The sequence below is a fragment of the Balearica regulorum genome, chromosome 1 (assembly GCF_011004875.1).
Source record: "Balearica regulorum gibbericeps isolate bBalReg1 chromosome 1, bBalReg1.pri, whole genome shotgun sequence".
Taxonomy (NCBI): Eukaryota; Metazoa; Chordata; class Aves; order Gruiformes; family Gruidae; genus Balearica; species Balearica regulorum.
Window position 1 is genome coordinate 119030175 of NC_046184.1, and position 16391 is coordinate 119046565.

Sequence of the window (16391 nt, forward strand, 5' to 3'; positions counted from 1 at the left end):
GAGTTGCTATCTTTAGTTACCCATCGTCTGAGGAGGCAGAGAAAATGATGCAGTGATGCAGCAGAGCTGGAAAAGAGTAAACATCATAAAAAGTTCACCCACTGGGGAGGAAGGGGCAGGCCAGCTAGCCTAACACTAGTATTGGCGAAATAACAAGCTATTCAATTTCTGAGCACTTCTAAGGTCATAAAGAGCACAGCCAAAACTCTGCTGCCAGTTTTCTTATCAGATTTCTGAATTCCTTTGTTTCCTCCCCCATCAATCATTTTGCCTTCACACTGCGCTTCAGATGCTGGGTCTTCTTCCCTCCACATCACCATTAAAGCCACTTCCCCCTAACTCAAGATGCTTGCATATTTACATCAAACAACTTATCCAGTGACACCATGATTTTCTATCTTTGGAATAACCAACAACATGTCTATTTCCACACACACTTTCATGATTCAAAGTGATGCAATCTCCCAGTTAGCATCCATCAATTGTTCTCAAACAGTTCCCTATGACTATTTGTTATTGGCAATGAAGTTTTGTTGGTCACATAAAGTTGTGTGCCATTGTTTCCATTTCCTGACTGGAGGACAAGGCAAGTCATTTCAGTGCTAATATTAACACAGCATGATTTTTCCGTTTGTTTTTGCAAATACTTGTACCTGCAGCTTTGAAATAATCATTCTTTGAACCACCATGATATATAGTATGGTTCAGCTGACCTAACGGTCATGACAGGCGTATGCAAATGGATGGCAAGAACAGTTAAGCAAATTTCCTTAATTAAATTCACAAATACGAGTGGATTTTTGTTTTAATACTGTTTACCCAGATCTCCATTACAACTGTTGGCCTGTTTTCCTGTATTTGTGTTCTCTTTCTTTCTCCAGCTTCATTTCGTGGCCATTTCCTTTTCTTCCCATATTCATAAGATCTCCTTCTCTAGTCATTCCACTACCTAGTGAGCCTTTCTCCTTCCTGAAACGACTTATCCTTGGCAACCCTTTAAACAAATCTTCTCTATTATATACTCTGTTATTACTTGAAATCTAATCTCCTCTTTGATAAAGTTTGTTTGGGATGGGTCTTGCTTTTCCCTTGGGATTCGTTTTGCAACCTTGTTAGCAAAACATTTTAACTAGTTGTGAAAGACCTCAGATAAAAAATTCTCTCTAAAATAGGACAGCAGCCATATTACTAAAATCAGAGATTTTATGGAAATTAAGGAAGAAAACTGTTATTATAAGTAACCCAGCAAACCAAATGGACACAGTCCAGCGTCCTTTTGCAGGGCAGAAGGAAGGGATCTCTGGCGTGTGACCAAACCACCCGCGCTGCCGCCCGGTTAACCTCTGCACAGTCTGGCTGGCTCTTTGCGAGGGGCTCACGTTTGCCCTCAGCGGAGCAGCAGCGGTCGTGCTGCTCTTTTGATGCCTAGTAGCTGCTCGCCTGATGTGTCCACACCTATCATCGTTTTGACCTTCTCACAGGGAACAATTGTAAAGATAAGACGGGTAAGTTTTCCTGGATATTTTCAAGAAAAAATGTGGAGGGGAATCTCAAGAGTTAAACATTACTGTAGAGGAAATGTCTGTTTTTCTTAGGGGAAGAGGTGTGACTTGCAGAATGAATGCCCTTCAGATAAACGCCAGTGCGATGAGCTATCAACGTGCACTGCCACTGCCGTTTCTTCCTGGCATGCCCCACCTCAGCAGAATTACATTTTCTGCCTATACAACAAGTGAGAGCTTGTGGCATACCCTTCTTCATTCAAATGAGACGTACTCAAAATAAACTTTCTGAGGCAAGCAGACCTCTGGTGTCGCGCTATCAAAGGAGAAAGATCTGCACGCACGCCAGTAAAAAATGGCATTGTGAAATACTCATTGTTGACACATAGCTGAAGGAACACGCATCTACCAAATGGAAGGAAATAAAAATTAAATTATCCAACAGTATTTATCACCCTGTTCATTCAGCCATGCTCCTACCCAGTTTTCTACCAATTCATCTACAGTGAAACTCAATGCATATATATACACTGTAACCAGCTCCAGTTACAGCTCCTTTCTGGATTTTAGGGCTTGGTGAAGTAAATGTATTAAAATAATAGTCTGGTTTAAGCACAGTTTTCATACCCCTACTATCACAGTCTCATTGAAATAATGTCTGGGGATACAATATTATCTCTTTATATCTTTTATTATTTCTTATTATGGCAAACTCAGCCCAGAGAAATATATAATAGACCTAATAATAGAAATCAGGAACTTGAGACAGCAATGCAAATCCCCAGTAATATGATAGGCACTGAGAAGATGCAAATTTGCCTTTTACTCCTCCAGGCAGGCAGTCAGCCCTGACGACCAGGGAGCCAGGCCAGGGCTCACAGACCCACACCGAAATTTCCAGTTCAACCACAGTTTCCTGCATGACCTTACTCTAATCACTTTATTAATCCTGTAGATCTGTTTACAGTTGGTAGAAGGAGAATGCATGCTTTCCCTATCAGAGGGTGATTATGAAGGTAAAATCCCTTAATTGCTGTAAGGAATGAGAAGTTCTAAGTGCTCTGGCAACCTCTGGCTGGATTTTAAACACTGATTTCGCTACTGCATATGCAGGCGCAGGTTAGACCAACAGGCTTGTGGTCGGGCAGAGCCTCCTGTTCCAGGGCACGGTCAGACACGCTATTTTGGTTGGAGCTGCTGTGGATTTAGAGGTGACCTTACCCCCCAGCTGCTTGCCACTATTTTCAAACCGTGGTGGTTGTGCCTATGCAGACACCAAGTCTAAGGAGAGCAGCCTGTAGAGCTATAGAGCCACAGCTTTACAATTAACAGTTTAATGATTAGTTAAACTGTTGCGCCATCTATGTTTAGACAAGTCCCCTGTTAATAATGTGCTCAGTCATGCCTGAAAGGGCACAGCAAGACACCTCCCACCACAGTTCAAGTTCTCTGCCGCGGGCGTCCCTGCACCGAGCACATCCCTGCAGCACGGGGGGTAACGCTCATGGGGGGCACCTTCCCTGCGCTTCGACCATGTTCGCGTTTGGGTCGGCAAACTGGTGAGTCTCATTGACGCTGTGATTTCCATTCCAGTTGCCAGGACCAACATCAGGGAAGGTCCTGAGGCTCTGCTGCTGGCCATCTGCAAGAGAGAAACAGCACAGCTTGGCCAGTGAAGGTAAAGCTCGTAATAAAAGACCTAGGGAGCTCTGGATGTAGGTGGCAGGAGACTCAGCTAGTCATTCCTCAAAAACAAGAGCCGTCCAAATGTGTTTTTTTTCTCAAACCCACTACCCTTCTCACCACTTGCTTTTTAAAGTTGTGTGGTTTCATTTTCCCTTTTCTGAAGTGCTGGGCTTTGCACAGTCAGGTGTCCCTATTTCAGAAGTCCACTTTTCCTTATTGCCCCCTCTGCACTGGCCTCTTCACAGATGAACGAATATCACTGCAATAAAGCTGTGTCAAGGATAAAGGAATCACGGCTGCAGCACTGCTGTCAGCAGAAGTATATGCTGTCCTTCCAACCAGATGACTGGGGAGGGGGGAAAGGGTTTCAGCAGAAGCAATTTGGGTATTTCCTTCTTCAGAAAGCTTTCCACTGTGTTTTCACCGTAAAAAAGAGGCAATTCAGGTCATGCTACCTGTCAATGCCTCGTTTTAAACATGCACAGAGTCTCTTACAGGGTATACCACCCAAATGCCAAGGTAACCATTGGCAAATACAGTTGCTGCATTTGCACTCAGCAGAATAGCTCGTTGTCTCAGGCAAGCAAAGGGTTCTGCAAACACCCAGAAGTGCTTGTAAGCACCGGGCATACACATAGCTACCATTTTGCCTTCAAATTAGCAGGCTGAGTGTGAACCTGGCTCTGAATTGAGCAATTCTTTTGCTTTGCCTCTGATGCTGTGCCTTCAGCGCTCAACCCTTCGCCTTGCGCACCCCCCGCACAGTGACAGCACCTCTCAGGACTGCGCACGGAGCTCTTGCTTGTGACCATGGAAGTCACGTCCCCCTCCTTACCACCTCACGGTGACACTAGTGCCTTTTGGAGAGTACTGACAAAAAGGACAACAAAATGTAAACCAAATTAGCTTCAGCATGCTTACTGTTACAATGCAGCCTCTTCACCAGTCGGCATCCAACACAGGCACCTCTCAGAAGAGCAGATAAGGACCAACTGAACCAGCCACCCTACAGTCTCCTGCTCCAGGAATTGCTCTCCACTCTCCTGTCTCACTCTCCTGCCAAAACCTTGCTTTGATTCCCAGCCACTTTTGCAAACAGCTTGATATCACTACTTCTCCTTCCTTCTCCATTTCCCAGTGGTTAGGATAGTCACGTAGACAAAAGGAGACGTACACCCAGAGCTCAGCAGAGTCTCTGTTTTACATGCAACAGGCTCTGGATAAAATACAGAGGAAATATGGGGTCAGACCATGTGCCAGCAGAAGCTACAGTGTCTCCCGTGCAGGGCACTGCCTTAGTCCTTGGGCCCCATGAATGGTGCACACCAGGTGCCTCCAGGCTGAGGCAGAAGCTGAACAGACATTTTCAAGATCAGAGCATCAAACTTAGTCCTTAAATGGATCTGTGCTTTGTCCTCGTACTTGTTTCTCAGCTTCACAGGCTGCTGCTGAAGCAATGCCCCTGCAGTTGAGAGCTCAAGTTGTAAACAAGGCAGATTTTCCAAGGGAGTTTCCCAGAGGTCCAAAAAGCAGTGAGATATCCAACCCTCAGAGGCTTTCAGCTCTGCCCATTACTCAAAAGTGGTGCATTTCAAAGCATATTTCAAAGAAGGCTATTGTCCTGGAAAGGTACTAACTTGCTAATTATGTGACATTGGTTACAGGGCGTGGGGGGGGAGTTTGCAATCCATTAATGACTGTAGAATCACTCAGCACCAACACATCCAAGGGAGCCTGGGAGATATATGAGCTGTTTATGAAAACTATTTTATTCTGAAAATTGTTAAAGGCATCCTTTAAACTGCTCCTCCCTGGCAGGTTTTATTAGCAATTCATTCCTGTCACACCTCAGGTCAAGCTACTGTAGATCTTGCAGTGATTTTTTTTAAAAAACATGTTTTTATTTAATTGGTGTCTCAAAGATTGTTTTGAATCCTGTGTGTGCCCTGTAAGTGGCTGTCTGGGTCCTCTTCCAAGTTGGCCTCCACAGCAAAACATGCAACTTAACTGCGTTTCACTTCATGTGACTGCCATTACTAAAGGACCACTGCCACACACTGGCAAACTTTGAAATACATATTTTCCTAAAGTTCCACTGATGGTTTTTTCCATCCATCATCTCTGCTTTCCAAAGGATTTGTGTGGAAACAAAAATTCTCTCTTTTCTTAACCAGATTTATCCCTCTGCTCAATTCTATCAGAGAAGCTACACAATCTGCTCCACGGGTGAAATCAAGATTCTTCACCACAAAAGCTGCTGGTAGGAGGAGAGGGCTGGCCACAGCACAACAAGCTGAGCCTTTACACGCAAATACTCTTGCAACAAATCAGCAATAACTGGGAAAGGCATAAGGGGAACACTGAGACTGTGGTGGGGCTCAGCTCTGGCTTTCTCAAGGTCTCTGGGCAAGCAGGTGAGGGTCTCCCACCTCAAATCAGCTTCTGAGAAAGTCCTGGTGCCTTATCACAAGGACAGTCCCAGTTCCAGGGTAGCTTCCTACAGAAATCTCCCGCAGGCTTTCAGCGCTGTCTCTGCACGACCCTTCCTGGGAACATGATTAAACTTGTCTTGAAGGAGACGCCAACACAGGTTGGCAAGAAAAACATCACTCAGGCTTCAGGTTCAGCTTGTGCTGACACTTCTCAGGCATTAGAGAAGGGCAAATCCTGCACTGATTACTGGGTCAGATGGATGGAGCTGTGGTTTCTCTTTGGCATCCGAGCTCCATCGTGGTGTTCTTCCTCCAGCTGGGCATTATCAGTGACACTGTGCACATGAAAGGATAATTTTGCTCTCTCTTTTACTACCTTTAGCAAATGGCTTACAATCAAGATTGCAGAAGTTTAATTGCTTTTGATACCCTGGGGTGTCCTATTTACATGCGACTATTTTGCTTCATCAGTATTCTAGCTGGACCTTCTTCCCTGAAACAAATGTTCATGACCTTTTGTCTTGCTTGTAAGAGTTCCTCAGAGCTGCCTGCTGGGTGCTGTGGTCTGCAGTAAAAGCTTGGCCAAAACCTAGTGGAAGTTAACAGGACTGCAACAGACTTTAGAACCATTTTGAAATATTGTCACTTTGACATCTACTTTAAAACATTTCCAGGTGTATTCTGTAGTAGCCCTGGAATTATTTTTCTTCTCCTCGGGTGAGCTCTTTGAGGCTGGAGCCACTTCTTCACGCTGCTTGGGAGACACTTCACCTGATTTTTGAAAGAATTTACAAGCTACAGTGCTTCTCCCTTTCTCTGCAAACACTGATCAAACAGCACTGATTAGAGAGGTGCCCCATGTCTGATTAAACTGCCTCTCAGGTAGAAAGCATTTCTTCTTCTGTAGCAATATGTCAACAACTGTTCAAGGCTACTACCGATGAAGAGGAAAGCTAATGGAAAGAGCAGTTTCAGAAGTTGCTATTATGCCCCAACAATTCCAGCCCCTCCAGTCAGAGGTGGAGAGGGGCCCCTCATGCCTGTGTCTTCCCGATTCCATACAAGATATGCCAAACAATGAATGGAACAAGCTCCTAAAAAAAGCTAGCAGGTAAGGTGTCTATTAATCACTCCTAAAGCCTAGCAGCGGTGAAAGTATTATTTGACTAAAAAGGCATCATTCCAGCCTTTCTTCTTTTTCATGTTTCTCACACCTAACCCTTGAGCTCTACTGACTTGCAACTCACCTGTCACTACTCTTTTGTAAACACATCCCAAAAACTGATGCTGAGGCTGAGACATTTTTTTTTTAAGCTAAACGGTCACATAAAACTTTTGCCTAATAATTGTGGTCAGTTATAGCTGCTGTGATTTTGTTGCTGTTGTTGCTACAACATTTTTGTGACAGCAAAAGCCTTAATATAGAATCAACGCTTCAAGCATACAGAAGATTTGCTTTTGCATATCTTGTATTGCTCACCATGCCCGCAATATATATTGGCAAAGCAGGTTTGCCTGTGTGCACTGCCTGCAGCCAGAGGGCTGGCCAAGGTAGTTACTCTGGCAGAACTTTTACATCTAAATGATGCTCCAAACCCTCAGCTCCCATAATCACTTGGTGGAGTCAACAGAGCTCACGTGTCTGAACTCCATGGGTGGGTGCTTCAGAAAACAGGAGCAGACCAAGGGCTTCTTTTCCCCACTGAATTCAGTAATTTCAAGTGGACACTCAATATTTTTCTGCAGCATGTATAAAAGACAAACAGCATTCCTCTGCTGAACACTGTAATTTTTCCTGCTTGATTTTTCCCTTTTTATTTTTTTTTTGCAAAGGTGGAGGTGGAAAGCAGCAGGTTCATCTTTTCTGAAGTGCCTAGCCTTCAGGGTTTATTGTACCAAGTGTCAGATACTCACTGACAAAGGAGAGGCTCCTGCATGCTTTTTTGCTACATCTTGTTTGTGCCATGATTTCTAGGCGTTCGCTCCCCTTTTGTACTGAAGGACTGTATTCCTTATTTCTTTTTAGAAGAATTTTAGTTGAAAGATTTTTCTTTCATTTTTCACCAATTTATGATAATAGGTGTTTGTGTAATAGGTTGCTTAATAATTAATTATAGCTCCACAGTAATTTAAGTAGAGAATATATGGAAAGTCCATTTATCTTAGAAATGCCTTTAAATCTCAAAAGCCAACAGATCAGTGAGCAGTTTGTCATGGAGCATCTATGTGACGAGATCCAATTTCCTTCAGCAGCACAGACGGCATTCAGAGCAGTCAGGATGCCAATGAGAGATGTGCAGAAAGACCCAAAAGGCCCCCAAAACACTCTTAGACCAAGCCCAAGCAGCCTGACTTGTCGCACAGATCCTGGTCACACAAATGCCTTTATTTGTGTGCACAGTTTTCTTGGCAGCATCACTTTTATGCCTAGCTTGACGAACTCCACCTGCCACGGCGATGCAGAGCTGAACATCCTTGTCCCAGCTCTTCTTGCTCAATACCCTCGACGTGTAGCCAGAGAGCGCAGGCACAGCTCTCCTAACAGCCGCAGGTGTCAGCTTCCCTCAACAACCGCAGCAGGAATATCTCCTGCTTGTCTCCAGATGTGAACAGCCCATCTCCTTAGGTCCTTTGCAGTACGCGTGTTACTGATACGGCCCAGCTCTCACTGGCTCGGGTTAATTGTGCAACGCTCGGTGCAAGAGCCCTCTGCCCCCAGCGTCGCCTGCCCGCCTGGCTGCACGGGCTGAGAGGGGACACAGTTGCATCCTACCCAGCACGTGCAGTTTTCCTCTGTCCTGTGTAGCAACCTGAAGCTGCTTACCCTGTTCCAGCTCCTCCTGAACACCTTGACCTCTCCCCCAATTTCACTCCATTTTACTATGGGATTTCTCGCTCTGTCCTTGAAAGCATCTGAGATCACTTATCAGAGGAAGGTGCTGGAATAAGTGTTCTGACCTGGCATGTCCTATTGCAACATCATTATTGAACTTAGCAGTCAGTAAATCCTGCCTCAGTTCTGCGCCCTGCCACTGCTGCCTGCTTGCCTGCTGTGATAATTTCTGGTCCTTTTTGTAGTTTCATCCTTCTTACAGCATCCAGTTTTCCTGCAAAGCTCAGAAATCCTCCTGTCTGTCTGTGCAGAAGACACTAAAATGCCACATAACAAATTGTTGTTATGCGCTATGCTAGGACCGTCCTTGGCATTTCCTGAGTCATTTTTATGTCTGACTTCTTTTAATTTACGATATTGAAAGCTGCTTGAAGCAGAAAGCATGTTTGCCTTTGTTTCTCACCCTGGCACCCAACGCAGCGTGAGCCCTCGTGGAACCACGAGGGACCGTGCGTGGTGGGAACAGGATTTCTCACCTCCTTGTTTTGCAGTGTGAGGCTCTCTGTACCCCACTCTCCCCAAGGGTGCTACCCAGCAGGCAGATGGGAGCCCCAAACTCCATTCAAAAAGCCCCCCTTTCAGCCTGAGGGAGATGGTATTTCCATAAAACTCTTCTGTGGAAGGGGCTTAATTCTGTAGAACTTTTTCAATTTTGATGCTTTGCAATGAGATGCAGTTTCCTGGGGGCAACATGACCGTAGGTCCACCTTTCATCCCAACGTGCCATTGTGCAGGGCTTGGAGGAGCCTCCTGCTTTTATTAGTCTGCTGTTCATAACTCATCTGCAAAAGAGAGCTCTGCACAGCCAAACTCAATAAAAAATAATCCTCTGGGGAAACAGAAGTATTCTCTGGGCTTTGTGTATATTTACAGCAGGCAGATGAAATGTATAAATTAAAAGGATAGGTAGAGGCTCCGACGAGTTTAAGCCAGCCAGGGTACTCACACACTACGTACATTTATTAAGGATAGGGTGGGGGTTTTTCACAGGGGGTATTACTGTTTCACGTCTGACTTTCACAGTCGTGGTAAAATACACGGTGGCCTTTGAAGGCAGTGGGACTGCTGTGAAACCCCTCGCTTTAAGTGGTTCCCTGGTAGGAGACCTTGGCACTGGGAGATGGCAGAGACGAAATTCTGGAACAGACCGAGAGCTGAAAGCAAGCACAGCTACATGTCACAAGATTTAAGTGCTGTGAATAGAGAGTTTGTCTCCAAAAGAGTCACACAGGCCTTTATCCAAAGGAGATAGGGTTGGAGGTGGTGGCCTTGTTTGGGGTTTTCACCCTCTTTCGCCAGCACAAAGCCACTCTCTACCTACAGGCACCCCCAGTGAGCGCCCTGGGCTGCAGGCCGGAGGCCAGTCAATAAATAAATAACGCCTGTCAAAACCGTCGCTCACCCCTGGCCACAGCAGGCTGGTGACAGCGGGCCGAGCAGCCCAGGTCCCAGCGCCGGGAGCCAGTCGTGCTTCCACACGCGGCCCGCGGGCGAAATGGAAACCAGACGGGAACCTCTCCAGCCCCACCGGGCTTGCCTTCCACCCGGTCTGCAATTAATTAAGACTGAAGGGGGGTTTTGAATAACCCCTTTGTGGAACAAAATACACGCAGTCAAAACCCAGCTGACAAACACAACAAAACTGACTTCATGGTTTCTTATGAGAAAACCATTAATGGCTAGAGAAATGAAGAAACACTTTGTTCAAGTCACTGGTGTGAATGCAGCATATTCAGATTACAAAGCGGTCCTGCCCTGCTATAATAAATATCATATAGCTTTATCCATGGGTAACCAGGTATATAAAAGCCAGGAATAACACATTAGGTCTTAAGCTAGCGCACAGTACCCACTATTACATTTTCACGGAGTTCACTCACAAAGAGAGTCAGCGCTTTGACACCAGCCGATGCCACCGACGCAGCACGCACCGACGGGGCAGTCACCCCACACCCACCGCCATGGCTCAGGCTTCCTTACAGTTCTTTGTCCATGTCCTCCTCCTGCGTCAGCGCCCAAGGGAGAGGGGGAGCTGCGTGCTAAAAGAAAGATCGCCTTAGAGTGGTGAGGCACTGGAACAGGTTGCCCAGAGAGGTTGTGGATGCCCCATCCCTGGAAGTGTTCAAGGCCAGGTTGGATGGGGCTTTGGGTAATGTGGTCTAGCGGAGGGTGTCCCTGCCTGCAGCAGGGGGTTTGGAACTAGATGATCTTTGAGGTCCCTTCCAACCCAAACCATTCTATGATTCTATGATTATATGATTCTTTACCTCGGTGGCATGTCACCTTCTTTTCCACAGTGGCGTATGTTAGAGCCTGCTGACCAACAGCGGCAGGTTGCTCAAACAGTCAGGCAGGAAGAAGTAGGGAAAAAAGATCGTATTTAGGGAAAACATTTACAGCCTCCAGACGTTAGTCAGGGTGAGGTTTAATGGCGTGTGTTATGTGCCAGGTCAGAGCAAAGGCTGTAACAGGCTCCTCTCCCTGTACAGACTGTGAAAGTGGTACTCACCCCCTGTTTTACTGCCAGCGCCCAAAAGCATCTCAGAGGTGTCCAAGCCTGGCTGTTTCCTACCACGGATGTCTCTAGAAAAGGCTTAACACTGGTTATCTGCTCTCCATGATGCTTGTGGACCCACCACCCAGGGCCAACCATGAGATGGGGAGTGTTGGTCCATGAAACACAGACCCAGCAGGTCCTGGTCCAGTCTCACATCACGTTCTCCCGCTTTGGGCATTAGCACCTGAAGCCTCCGAAATCAGCAAGCATTCTTCTGTCTGTGCCAACCTCTCAGCTCCGTCTGGAGGCTCCTATCCTAACCTGCAGGTGAGAGGCCCAGAGATGAGAGTGCAAAATTCATTGATCTTTGAGGCCTAATGCAACCTGGGAACCCAAGCCCCTTGCTGGAAAAGGTGACCACCATGTCAAATCAGCGTTTCAGGCACAAAGCTGGATAATTTTTGGTAATACTATTGTTAACATCCAGAAACACAGTAATTTTTCAGCTTATGTCATAGTCCTAAAATGAAATAAATTCAGATCGACAAGCCATATTTTCATTAGGTTCTCAGAAAATCAGCACAGCACCTTGTTGTCTCCCTAGTTTGACAGCAATTATAATTCACTGTCCACATGTGTCTCCATCATTCTGAAGACTTTCACACATCAAGCACGCCAGGTGAGGTAACAAATACTTTCTTCCAGAACACGAACCCACTGCAAGACAAAGGAGAAAATCCCATTTCTACACCTTTGCCAGCCCACAGAAAGCTTAAAGATTCAACTTGCTGAGGTGGTTAAGTATGCAAATTCAACAATAGTCTCTATGGGCTGTATTCCAAAGTACTTAGCCACTCCATAACAAGCTTGCTTTACAGACTTATGATCTGGAGTGATGGCGAACCTTTTCCAGTTGTTACCCAATAATTTCAAACATGAAGTTGGTCCTACCTCTTCACCTTGTCCTGTCACATTACAAGACTAACTGTTCTCTTCAGGCCCATGTGCAATGAGATGATTGTACCATCCTCTGGGTAAGCAAGATGTGCTGAAAGCAACCATGACCCTATGCCGTAAGCCTTCCAGTCACAAGAAGGTGGTTCAACATCTCGTACTTAACCCAACTGAGATCAGGAGACCATGTCACAACTGTCACTGGCCCTGCAGTTTGGTACTCACCCGCCCACAGGGTTTTGCTGCATTTTCTAATGCATGCACAGAGCTCTTCCCTCCACACCTGGTAAGAGGTGTCTCCTCCCTCCCTCTCCCTCATTTCAGATGTGTGATCCTAAAGGTTATTGTTTATAATCAGCCTCAGGTCAGGTCCTCCATTAGGTGTTGTAGGGACAAGAATCTTTATGTGGACTCCCTGGTCTCAAAACCAACTGCGACTACTACTATCAGCCTTGCTTGATCAAACATCTTTTGATTTTCAATGCTAATCTCTCCTGGCCCCTCCAACTCTTCTCTTGAGCGACCATGTCAGTTTGATCTAAAAAGATGGCCTGGACAGAACAGATTGGGATCACTGTGGAGAACTGAAAGACCTGACTTTTCCCTCCCCCAAATCACTGCAAAATTAGCTAGTACACAGGTGGCCTTAGAAAGATTTCTCACTACGAGCCCTTCATGATATACAGAAATGTTAGAGATGAAGTTAAGCTTTTTCTGAAGATGAGATTGTAACTTGAAAGGGACCACTGAAAAGCTGGATAGGGTAATTACCCCACAGAAAAGTGTATTTCTTAAGGAACACAGACACCCATGGTTTCCCTTCTTCTCCTCTCCCTAATGCAGGCTTGGTCTTTAGGTCATTTAACATAGATGGTTACAGCTGCCACTCATGGGCTGGGTGGGACTGTAGCAGCGCCTTTACTCCTCGTCCAAATATACAAGATACTTTATTTCAGTCACTTGCCTCTTCAAGCATTTGCTCAAATTGCAATTTACTTAATGCACAAATTTCCTTCTACTAAGGTTTCTCTCATTCCTTCATAGCTTGCCGCACCTCCAGTCAGAGGTCTCCTCCTTCCTCCTGGTAACTCTGGGTCTGAGTTTCACATTGTGACTTTCTGCTTTCATCCATAGGATGAGCAACCCCTTCTTCCAGTTCAGCTATATCTTTAGGCTCTTCAGGAAATACTAAGGAACAGGTTGCTTCTTCGCACCCCACTTTGACCAAACCACAGGCTTTTTCTTAAATATCTGCTCTGGCAACCACAACACCACATGAGCTGTCTCCTCCCTGGCTCTGACCCCAGCTCCTTTGGGCAGATCATTGCATTATCATCCATTATAACCCACCAAATGCAAGGACCTGCTCAGCATTTTACCTTGTGCTGTAATTTCTTGCATAGTAAGCAGGACACATACAGCCCTTAGAAAGACCAAAGAACCTCCCACATTTACACACTCAAAACTTAAAAAAAGTTTCTGAATAGATCTTCTTCCAACTGGACCACACATTTGATGATCTTGACAAGATAAGCCAAGAGTGTTATTTCTGCCTAAGGTTTTTTAGTAATACCCACACATAAAGTTTCTCACCAAGCCCTCTGCAACACAACAGAAAGGATAACCTGTGCTTGCTCTACTCAAACTTCGCAGAGCAGAATTTCCCTTTTGCCAGGAGAGACCAGCACTGAGCACTTTGCTCAAAAAATTAAATGACAAGAGCTAGGAACAGATGGGGAGAGGGGGGTGTGACTACAAATTAAACCTCAAGCTTAATTATGTCCTCCAGTAACTATACTTACAGTCGTTTGGACTTTTGTCTATCACAGATTTGTTAAAAGATCAACCATTTCATTAAAAAGACAATTAAAAAATGTCTGTTCAAAAGTAAACCTCTGCTTTGCCACCAAAGGTAGCATTTCTTTCTACAGCTCAATGTCCCCACAAACCAGGAGAATGAAACCAGGAACTAAAGAGAAGACTCTAATAGAAATGTGACAGGTAGAAAAAGAGGGGAGAAAAACAAAGAGTTCTCTAACTGATAAATCTACCATTAGACACAGTAACCTTTGCAAAAAATTAATAGTTTTACTCTGATGAATTACGTATAGGCAGCTGTTGGAGACTGACCCAGGATAAAAGCAGACTGTAACGTAATCACTTCATGGAGAAAAGTGGTGGATAAGGACTACTTTTCAAAGTCACTGTTTTTGAGGTGATCAGCATAAGATGCTTTAATAGAATCACTCTCAGAAAGTAAAACGGTGATTAGAAGTTGCCAAAAATCAGGATTTCTTCTAGAGTCTCAAATACAAGATCATTTAAAATCAGTATTAATACATGGGTTTATTGAGGCCATTGCGACAAGGAAACTTTTAGTCAACAGCTTGTTCTTTCTCTGTGTCATGTTCTTCTCCTCTGTTATTTTTTTAAACACAAGCCCACACATCGATTTTGTCCAAAGTGCTACCAATAGCACATAAATATTGTTTACATTTCTATAAATGGAACAGTTTATTACAGCAATTTCTGCATGATTGTTGCTCTGCGCAAGAATGTTTTCAATGTCAAAGCAAGAAGGCTGCTGAAATCCTGCTTGAAAGCATTTTCTATTGTCCATGGAGTATAAAAAGAAAAAGCCCAGGTTTCTTAGCATTTTAACGATTTGATACAGTACTGAAGCTTAGGTCCGAATGCACAGCAAAGTACGATGACTTTGCCCATTCGAAGCCACACAAAAGCGCAGGGTCGTTAAAGAAAGAGCTCCTGAAACACCATCATTAAAAGACATAACGAGGTCATTAAAGGGTCCAGCTGCCCGCGGCAGGCCACTCCTCGGGCCTGGAGGCTCTGCATTGTACCAAGCACCCATTCGGGGAGAGCATTCGCTCACCTGACCTTTCATCTTGGATTAATTTTGGGTGGCTGTAACAAACTCCTCTGCAAGCTCCAGCAGTCTCCAAACCGCAGTGTCAAAACTCAACCGGACAAGCGCTCGAGCCATCTGGCTCTGTAGTTACCCATGCTGGGATGTGGGGACAGGGCTGGGGGCCTCCAGAGGTCCCTTCCAAGCCAAATCTTTCCATGATTCCATGAAAACATTGCATTTTTTCTACTGAATCGAGTAACGTTTGACCCCCATTCAAAGTGAGCTTCCATTATGCTGAAATCTTGCTGGGTTTGGTTTGGTTTTTTTGTCCAATCAACCCTAGAAAATTGTCTCTTGGCCCTACCTGGTGAAAAAGAGGAATACAGCATTTGACAATTATTTAGTTTAACTGAACACCTGCTGCCTTATTATAATGGAGAGAGAAGCACTGTGAATTACATGCAACTCTAAAAATAGGAAGGGACTGAAGAAAACCCATAAAAAAATCCTCTGTGTATGATTTCTGAGAAATACACTCATTATCTGGCTAGAAACGTTAACTGTCAACTAAATGCGACTTGGGTACATACAGGAAAAAACAACTCACAACATGTTCCTCCGAGTATCTAAAGATGAAATTTCCACACCTTTGAGAGCTGAATCATATTGTGCTTCCATTTACAAAGCTCCTATTCACTTCAGTAGTCAAGTATGCTCGGGAAGTGCATGTTTAAAAAGAAAGGAGCTTTTGCTAGGCAGGCAAACAGCAGGATAAAACACTATCATTTTGCAACTTGCCAGCAGAGCAGAGTGAGGTGGACTGGAGACCATAATGAACATAGCATCAAATGAAAAAGGAACAGAGAACTTGAATATTTTCCCACCACCTTCTGCTTTGGTGTTTTGGTTTTGTTTTTCTAAGAGCCCCTGCAACAGAAATACATTCAGAGATAGGTTATTTTGACCACCCTTGGTAAATTAAGCACACTATACTCTTATTTCCATTTGGATCACGTGCTGGTTTCCACCTGTCCATAATCTCCTCAGTATTAAATCAAATTAATCTCATACATTCAAAAGTAAAAAATTAAATCTCTCCCACAAGGTGTTAAATGTGGGTAGGTTGTTTTTGGTTTTAGCGCAACTAATCTCACTGCTTCCTCGCTGTTAGGCATTCAGATTCCCTCTGTAGTGCTGGTAAAAGCACCGCTTGCCAGCAGACGCTGCCTCCCGCTTTGCCCTGGCCCTGCTGGGTGGCAGAACAGGAATCCTGTTTCTGTTTTATAACTACAGCTATTGTAGCAACAGGCTGCAAAAGGCTTCAGGCATAAATGCCATGGGACAGGTTAGGCACATGGTACAATATAAGCAAGGGGAAAAGATCTCACGGCTGGAAAGCCTCTGGGCTTTTGTCCTATTATCCCTCTTACTAATGAAAGGTATTACTTCTCCTCACCAGTGTCCCCGTGCCATGCCTATGGCACAGTGAGGATGACAAGATTACTTGTTATGTTACTATTAAAGCAGGGGTGCTGGTGACTTGCAGAGCGGGGCTCAG

The 16391-nt window shown here is 44.9% G+C and overlaps 1 long non-coding RNA gene across 1 annotated transcript in view; it reads right to left on the bottom strand.

The window, feature by feature from the left end:
• Positions 1-1697: 1697 nt before the first annotated feature.
• LOC142600117 (uncharacterized) overlaps positions 1698-16391 on the bottom strand; it is a 31160-nt gene continuing 16466 nt past the window's right edge. The window contains exon 3 of the long non-coding RNA XR_012833570.1: positions 1698-3144. This is a non-coding gene — a long non-coding RNA (uncharacterized LOC142600117). The remainder of the gene's footprint in view (positions 3145-16391) is intronic.